Here is a 9,861-nt window from a genome sequence, read left to right on the forward strand (position 1 = left end):
AGACTATTGAATACTGAAAACGAACTGAGGGTTGAAGGGGAAGGGGGAAAGGGGAAAAGAGGTTGTGGGAATGGAGGAGGGCACTTGTGGGGAAGAGCACTGGGTGTTGTATGGAAACCAATTTGACAATAAAAAAACTTTTTAAAAAAAAAGTGGTTTTAGTATTCCAGAGAGTTGTGCAGCAATAACCATTATCTCTCTCTGGAACATTTTCCTCATCCCCAAAGAAACTCCATTCCTACTAATAGTCACTCCTCATTCTCCCCTACCCTGCACCCCTCCCCAGTCCCTGGCAATTACGGATCTACTTTCTGTCTCTATGTATCTGCCTATTCTAGACACTTCATATATATAGAGTCATACAGTATGTGGTCATTTGTGACTTGCTTCTTTCACTTAGCATAATGTTTTCAAGGGTCATCCGTGTTGCTGTGTACATCAGTACTTCACTGTTTTATTTTACTGGCCAAGTAATATTCTACTGTGTGGATATGCCATATTTTGCTCATCCATTTGACAGGTGTTGCACATTTGGGTTGTTTCCACTCTTTGGCTATTGTGAATAATGCTGCTATGAACATTCCGGTACAAGTTTCTGTGTATATAGATTTTCACTGTAGATATAATACAGGTCTTCATCTTGGATGTACTTAGGAGTGGAAATCTTAGGCCATATGGTAGTTTTATGTTCGAAGAAATATCTTTTACTTCTGTGATTTTTACTGCTACCACTACTGCTATTGCTAGATGCAAATAATCACGGAGTATTCACTATACCCTGAGCCCTACATAAGTTCCTCATAGACATGGTCTCATTTCGCCCTCACCAAATTCCAATTTCACAGAAGGGAACACTGAAGTTTAGAGAAGTTAAGTAACTTACTCAAAGGCTCATAAACTTGAATTAGTGTAATGCCAGGCCCGCCCTTCTTCACTACTATTCTACCTGCCCCTGGAGAATCATATTTCCACAAATAAAAATACCTGTTTTCTGATGAATATAACTAGGAAACAACAGTAAAATTATTATAAACTAAAGGATAATAAGAGAATTGCCTCTAAAGAATGGTGATTGTCTTGAATTCAGCATTATAACTATGTCCTTAGGAAAGAGTCAGGCTACTCATATTCTGCATTATGGCATTATTCACGCACAGAGCTCAAATTCCAGGAACATGTGGTCTTCAGGTGTTTTCCATAGCTTTTCCCTCAGGATTTGACAGTGATCAGTGGGCAACGTTTCTCTTACACTCATGTATTTGACATGCAGATGGCTGTCTCTCATTCCATAGGGACAACACTTCTCTTTTCCCCGATTTAACTCTTCAGGGCATTCAGGATGGTTTGGTTGCCTGAGTTAATTTACTCACAATAAATATAATTTTCCCATGAGATAGCTTAATCCAACAAGTATGTACTGAATCAGGTGCGGGGCTCAGGAGAAGTGGGAAGTTGGGCATTACAAACATCTAATAAAGACTCTGATCCTTGAGGTCCTGATAATCCAGCGGGGTAGACTAAAAAGGCACAACTAAAGATGTTCAATAACAAACTCAAGCTATTAATTAGGAGTTGGAAACTATGGCTCATGGGTCACACCTATTTTTGTAAATAAAGTTTTATTGGAACACAGCCATGCCCTTTCATCTACATAGTGTCTATCGTGCGGTTGTGCTACAATAGCAGAGCTAAGTGGTTGTGACAGAGACAGTATGGGCCACAAAGCCTAAAATATTTACTATCCAGACCTTTATAGAAAAGCCCTCTCTCGGGGTGCCTGGGTGGCTCAGGCGGTTGAGCATCCGACTTTGGCTCAGCTCATGATCTCACAGTCTGTGGGTTGGAGCCCCACGTCAGGCTCTGTGCTGTCAGCTATGAGCCTGGAGCCTGCTTTGAATCCTGTCTCCTTCTCTCTCTGCCCTTCCCCGTTCATGCTCTGTCTCTTTGTCTCTCAAAAATAAATAAATGTTAAAAAACTTTATAAAAAAAAAAAGGAAAGAAAAGCCCTCTGACTCCTGGAATAGATAATTAAGTACCAAAGCAAGTGAAAAGGACAGTAGTAAGTGAGTTAATAGTTGAAAAGAGTGAATATTTAATGTTGTCTATGTGTGTCCATGTGCAGGATGACTTTTTAGAGGAGTGAGGCTTCACTGGGGCATTAGAAAAGGTAGCACTTGGACAATGAGATGGGAAAAATGGAGTACTCCAAGGACAATTTGCAATATTCTGTATAAATATAAATAAATAAACAAATAAATGTCTTTTTAAAAACTGTTATTGATTTTAAGATATTCAATAGAAACTATTTCATGATAACAATATTATATTTCCAAATGTTTTTATTCTCTTGCTTGCAACAGTCTTGTGAGGTAGGCAGGGTGGTGAATGACCCCAGTTTGGCAGCTGAGGGTCAAAAGGTTGGGTGGAGGTCTTACTGGAGGTTTCAGAGCTGCTAGTTCATTCTGATACTCTAGCAAATTTCTGGCTTTTATGAGGAGCTCATGTGAGAAGTCTGCAATTGTATCTGCATGCAGCAGAGGAAAAGATAAGAATTTGGAATAAAATTTTTATTACTTTTTACAGCAACGCTCCCATTTCCTGGGCCTCCATGTCCTTAAATATCAGTAGGCTGTGAGAGGTTGAGTCATGGGCTGACTGTGAGTTTTGACCTAAGGCTGTGCTTAAGTGCTGCCAAGGGAAGTACAACCTGAAGACCAGGATGTGTTAAGCATTCATCCCCCTGAGAACTTGAGCATCTTAGATCTTTGAGGGACTGGTTCATCTCAAACCACAAAGAATGTAGGTGATATTCCTTAGAGTGTTTGGAATATAGCCAACAGCTACTGAAGTCTTGCCGTGGGCACTCTCGTTAACCCTTTATGTGCTTAATTCCCCCCAATGACCCCAAGAGGAGCGGTCTATTATTCTCTACAAAACACATAAGGCAAATGAGTCATGATGACTAAGTTAAAATGCTTGATGTCAGAGGCTAATAAATGTCAGAGGTGGGATTGACCCCAGGTGGTCTGGCGTCAGAGCTTGTATCTTTATTTACTGCACTGTGGCATTCTGGTACTCATAGACGAGCATAAGGGTATGTAATTTGGAATCATGCCAAAGAAGACTGGGACCAAAAAACACAATGAATGAAGCGGGGAGGATGACCATCCTCTTCAATAGGGCTATAGCAGCTTTAGAAAACTGGGAACACAGACCTCAAAAACTCCCAACAGGTTCTTGGTCCCACAGGCGTGTCAGAAGGAAGACAGGGAGCACCGGAGAAATACATGGTCCATGCTGGAATTAACCCAGCCTGGAGGCAGAACATCGAGGCATCTCAGAGGAAAAATGGAGATAAATTCTTACTTGGGGACAAAGATGAGAAAGGCTCAGGTGCAGAAGGTTCTCAACAGGCCTCTGAGGAGGACTGCACAACTGAGCTGGGGTTCCCAATTCTCACCCACCACACACAGGTCCCACCTACATCAGCTCCGGCCAGCGCCAGCCGCACTCCCCCTGGCGCCTTGTCTTCATCCTTGTCTGGCCTTCCCTTCTTTCTGGAGTTGTTATGGAGGAATCAGACAGTGACAGGAGAAAATGACAGATTTGGGCTCATGGAAAATGCAAATAGACACTGTTGGAAAGGGGAATGCATCCACCTCTCCCACAGTGGCCCTGGGCCGGTCCCATTAATTTTGAGTCACTGGACTTGACTCAGGGAGTGGCAATCCACCAGGTCTTTTCTCCTCATCCCTCGTGACCAAAGCAGCCAAGCTCCAGGACACAGGTATGCATTTCATTAGCTCTCCTTGAAAAATCTTGCAAACTGGCTCCTCTAGAGATTAAGGTTTGAGAATAAAAAGAACTACCTAAGATACCAAAGAAAAAGTGAAAGCCATTTAAGAGAAGCAGACAATTTCCAACAATGACATGGATAGTAGAGTAGAAGGTAATTATATTTTGTATGAGATTGGGGGATAAAACAGAAGAGTTTAGTACAAATCTATTTCCTGGGATAGATTAAGGCTGTGGACCTAGTAACAGGCTTATGTAATTTGATGAGCAGAAATGTAAGCTATAAAATGAGGAAGATAAACTAAGAAACAAGCACATCCCTGAAGGGCTTGGGGTGGACTTCTGAACGATGTGGCAGATATTCCCCCAAATTACAGGGAACATGGAGGGTTACACTGAACCTAAGTAAATTATTCTCACTCCTGTGTAGCAAATATCAAGGCTTTATCTCAGTGCTGTTCTCAGTTTGTGCTACCTATTATAGAATAAAAATGGATATGCTCAAATGGTCAGAAGCCCACTCTAGAAGTGAGCACAACATGGAGATTTATGGCGCTTCTGATATTATGAGAAGCTTAGATCATGGCGCCCTGAAAGGAAAAGATTCAAAACTGAGTTATGAAGACAAAGCAGAAGGTAGTTGGGAATGGTTACAATTTTTCAGAGTGATGGCAAATATAAAGAGCCTGAGCATGGCAGTGATTTGGGTAATGCGCTTTGACGCTTTATAGAAGTTATAGCCAGACCAAGAACGTGGTGAACTCAGTCAAGCCAATGAAGGGAAGAATCCAGAACTAGAAAGAGCACTAGGGGGGCAGGTTCAACAGGAGGTGGGCAGCAGCCTGCTGCCTAACTTTTTAGGGTTAATCTCTGGTGTGCTCCTTCCAATTGGGGGAAATTCAAGGAGGATGTTTTCTCCTTCAAACATTTGAGAAAGCTATTTCCAGCTGTTTTTAGGAAAGGAGGACAAGAGCATTCCTCTCTCAAACCACAAGAAACCTTCATGAATACGGCCAGAAACTGAAAGTAAATTTGTTATTATGCTGCTTCCGTGATTCAGGCCTTTTCAGAGTCACCTGAGGACCCATCAGACAGGAGGTATCTGGACATGATAAAAATACCCTTGGGATGAAGTACGTCTGAACGTCTCATGCCGTCATGTAATCGACGAAGCAATGCAATGCCCAGCACCCTCATCACGTTTTCGGCATTGAAAATATATTCCTGAATTAGCTCAGTCTGATAAATTAGCTCGAAACAACAGCCCTGTTTGCTGGTCCATCAGAGGGGTTTTTTAGTAGCTGTTCTGTTCTCTGGCTTCTAAAGACTATACTACGAGGGGCCGAGGGGCTGCTTTAAGAAGACTGCTGTGTTGTTGTTCTTATTGCTAAATTGGGGAAAAGAAAAACTGGTTTTTTAAGTGTATTGGCCTTGTGACTTACCTGATAAACAACAGTGGGTAATAAGATTGGAAATTCTCTTAAAAATTTTTGCACATTACTTGGTTACAGTCTCCATATGGCAAGAATGCGAGGGCAGAAAACCTTCCATTCCTCGCCCCCCGCCCCAACCACATATTTAATCCATGCGCTTATGTCAAACTTAATTACAGGACTTTTGGCGTAAAATAACAGTCCACATCCTCAGAGAGAAGAACTTAAGCAGTTAATATGTGCGATTGAGTGAAATTGCTTTGCTGAATGTTTATGAGTAACCCAAGACCAGTGAAATGTGCTGATATTTTAACCATTGCAGTGCTGAACTTGGGCCAAGATGCGGTGGAATGAGAAAAAAATATTAATTTCCTCTGATCTGCCGTGTATCAGATTTCCTGAAACTGAGAGCTTTGGGTAAGACGATTTTATGGCACTTTCACAAATAGGTTTGTGGAGGAAAAACAATGAAGCTGGGACAATTATGGACCTTGTCACCATCTCAGGGAGCTGCGAGGATTCAACCAAACAGAGCACCGAGTTTAAACCCAAATCCATTTCTGCAAAAAAACCTCTGGAACAGCGGAGCTCACTGCAATAATTTTTGCCTTTGGGCTTTTTCCAATCCCCTTGAACCTTTTCAGACGGTTCCCTTTTCCATTAATCCCCAGTTTAATGTGGATGGTTTTTCAATGCAGAGCTTTCCGCTCCTGGCATGGTTCTGTGCTTCCCATTGCCACCTTTGATAACATAAATTCCTACCTCGGTTTAAACTTCCTTTTGTCTCAATCATTCACAGTAAGACTTGCCTCTTTTAGACTGGAGGAACCCCTTAAAACATAAAATTATTCCGTTTTCTCCCTCATCCAATATCCTTTCTTAAACCAGTGAGATGTGCTGCTACTTTTGAGTTCACATTTTCTTTCATAACCTTTGTTTCAGAAAATGGTCCAATGACCCCTGCCCCATAAGTACCTGCCTGGTCACTCTATTGTTTCTGAAGCTTCTCTGCACTTAAATGTTCCACTGAGCTCAGATTTGCTCCGCTCCCTTCTCTCCAGGCGCAGTCCCCCGCCCAGACGTTTGGGGGTGTATTTACCACTTGTCCCAAAGTCGAGAGACTCCAATCCCTTCATCTCCACCTACCAAACATTCCGCGGACTGTTTCAGGGGCTCAGACACTGCGGGTTTTAGCAGGGCTGCCCATTCTGCCTCCTGTCCTTCTCTCCTATTAGAGCCTCCTTGTCTCGCCTCTGTGACTCTTTGGAGCATTTGTACCTTTTCATTTCGCTGCCTTGCATTCTTCCCTTGCTATTTCAGAATGCTCCTGGAAAAGCATTTTCTCCCTTCTCTGCTTCTCCAAACTTCATTAGAGTTATATTTTATAACTATTTTCAGAGCTATTGTTTAGGTCAGCACATTAGAATCCTAGCCTCGAGAAAGGTACAATAACATTATGGTGTTGAGTTTAGAGAGTCTTTGTGAAAATATCCGGCTCAGTGCTGGTCCACAGAAGACACCTTATACAAGTTAACTCATTTGCTCATTGATTCCTTCCTTCATTCAATGCATACTGAGCACTTACTACATAAATCTACTTCGAATCATGTTAGGTTTTGGGGATTCAGACACGAGAGACCCTCCACTTGCTAAAATAGTCCCAGGGAGATGAATGCCATGCTCTGAGCACTTTCTACATTTCAAATACCACACTGGGAGCTTTACACACAATTAACTAATAACCTAGAAGTGAGATATTATTACCTCCTTGTATTATTTGCAATGCAGGTTATAAATCTGTAGGTTTGGAAGACATACCAGCAAAAGTCTCCTGATCTTGAAATGACATATTTCAGTAAAACATAAAGGTCAGGCTCAACACTGTGGTGACTCAGGGACTTGGTATAAATGGACTTCTTCACCTACTTCCTATTCATTATGCAAGTCCTAGATAAATGTTCCTTATGGGGGAGGGTGGCTTTTCCTGATTCACTCAAATGTAAGTTGGGTCCCCTTGCACTTCCTCTTATATTCTGTACTTTTTCTTTATAATACTTACTACAATCTGTGGTTATACATTTATTGTGGGATTATTCCTTTAATTCTGTCTCTCTCAAGCCACTGTGAGCTCCAGGACAGCAGAGACCATATCCATTTTGTTCAACCCCCTACCCCCAGTCTGCAGCACAAGGCCCGGCACAAAGTAGGGGCCCAAGAACATTTGAGTAGTTATTAATGTCATAACGTTGATTACAAAAGTAACGATCACCCATAATGTTTTAATTTTTTACTCTGGAATAGGCTGTGTAACTTTCTGAGGCACCTAGTTACTTCTACATAGCTTATGATCGAATGATTTTAGGGGTTCCACTGGCTGGCGGTGAAGAAAGGGACAGAGGCAGTGGGCTGCTTCCCCATCCAGGATAGCTTTGCTGATGGGAATGGGAAAAGACTGGGCTAGAAAAGGTCAAATATCAGACAAGTCTGGGAGGTGGGAGTGCTGGACATGGGAAGAGAGTGACCTCAGTGTCTTCCTGTCCTTACTTCCTGTCTCCCCAGGAAGTGTCAGTCAGAGATTTTCAGGAAAGAGCGCTGTCATGGTAACTTGAATTGCCTCTTCCTTTCTGGGCTGTACAAGGATAAGTGCCCTCATGTGCCCCAGCTGTCCCCACGCATGGTGGCCAGTCACTGTGAGGTTTCAGATGCAACATGGAAAATCCAGAGTGGACAACATCTGTGATGACACAACCAAGTTCAGCACGTGGCAAGGATTCAAGCCCAGAATGCAGTGGCATCCGTTCTTGAATGAATTAAAATTTAATTTGCTAAAGCCATTTTCTTGATAATTTGGGAACCCTCTCTTGACTTTTCAAGTTCCAAAGAGCCTCGAAAATAGAGGATGCTATATTGTTGCCCTTTTCTCTCTGTGCATTACATTTCATACCAAAAGAAGTGCTTAAAAAAAGGGACTGTAGGTAACCATATGATTTATCATCCAAACTGGGACACTTGATGAGTGAAAAGTAGCACTATTAATAATTACGTGGGGGCAACACATATAAACTGGGTTGTCCTGGGCAAACTGGGGTAGTTCTAAGAAAACGAGGGTCGGGGACAGATCAAATATACACACCAGGCTGAAACTCCCAGAGGTCAGGGCTGTGGCTATGTGACCCCATGCCTCTGACAGGGTTTGGTGTACAGCAGGTGGTCAATCCTATTAACTAAATGAGAAAATGCGAAGTTGGCCTAGGTATGCTTTCTGCACAGAAGTGGGTATGGGGTCTACTAAAATAAGGAAGGCACAGCAGACCCCGCAGTGAGGCTACAAGCAAGGGATCCGTGCTCCCCCGGGGTGGGGGGGGCAGGTACACAGGCAGGAATATACGTGTGTTCTGTGTTTACTTCCTAACCGTTAGCAGTTAATTGCCACCTGTTGACACACCCAAGGGGAGATGTGAACCAGCCCTTGATCTTTGCATATGCATTCTCAGCCTGTATATTTTGCTAACATCACTTACGAATCCCAGTTTCTTAAAATCCCCGCAACTCTGCCCTAATTTCATAGTATATATGTACTGGGTGCCACACTTTGGGGTCTGACCAGCAAAAAAGAAATGGCCTCCTCAGGATTGCCTTGCGGTCAGCTGGAGAGGATGGTGTGCGGCCTGGGGCCTGCCCAGACTAGCTGGGCTGCTCTTGTTCCCACCCCTCCTCCCCTCGCCGGCCCGGTCTTTCAGGAAGGGTGAAATAGTCCATTGACCTCTGAGGAGCAAAAGGGCATGTTCAGCTTTTTTAGAGGTTATGGACACTCTGAGTGACATCAGAGCCCAAACCTCCAACGGCAAGGCCAGCGGCGCTAGAGAACGGGGGCGAGGCTGGGCGAGCCTCCTCATCCACTGCTAACCTTGCCCTGGAACCGACCAGAACCGATGCCCTCCTTCCTCCCTGTCTGCTGAGCACTTCGTCTTCTTCCCATGTCTTGGGAGAGATTCGTCTCGTCTGACAAACTCAAGATTCCAGGCGGAACTTTCCCATGCCACCATCCCTCAAAATAGCCTGAGCCGAGCTGTATTTATAGCCGTGTGAGACTCTAATGGGCCAATTTGTTTGAATTTCCACTGCTTTTGTGTTGAACGTACCCCTCACCCGTGGGCAGTCTCTTCAGGCCTTTATTACGGGGTGTGTTAGGGGAGAGGGGGCCATGTTCAAGATGGTAGCTGTATTGAGCGTGGGGGCTGTTTTGCATATTTACTGTTCTTTAAAGTCGGTTTTTTGAGAGAGAGAAAGGGACAGAGAAAGAGGTTTCTGTAAGTAGCCCGGACAATGAGAACAGACCGGCTGTGTGCCAAGCACGGGATCCTGGCCAAAACACATATCATTAGCTTGGACCAGCTATAAGCAAGGAAATGAGAAACATATGTTGGAGAGCAAGGTTAGGAGTGAGAGACTATGGGTCAGTGACAGTCACCCTAAAACTTTTCCCTTGTTCTTCAGCTGTGGCCTGGCGGTGTCAAATGTCATTTCAACTGCCTTGATTTCTCATGGTGGGGCTGCCTGTGTGTTTTTTGGTGGTTTTTTTTTTTTTTCCTTCCTCCTCCTGCTGTTTCCTGATGGGAGCTTTCTGGGGAGG

This window comes from Suricata suricatta, chromosome 16, assembly GCF_006229205.1.
Source record: "Suricata suricatta isolate VVHF042 chromosome 16, meerkat_22Aug2017_6uvM2_HiC, whole genome shotgun sequence".
Taxonomy (NCBI): Eukaryota; Metazoa; Chordata; class Mammalia; order Carnivora; family Herpestidae; genus Suricata; species Suricata suricatta.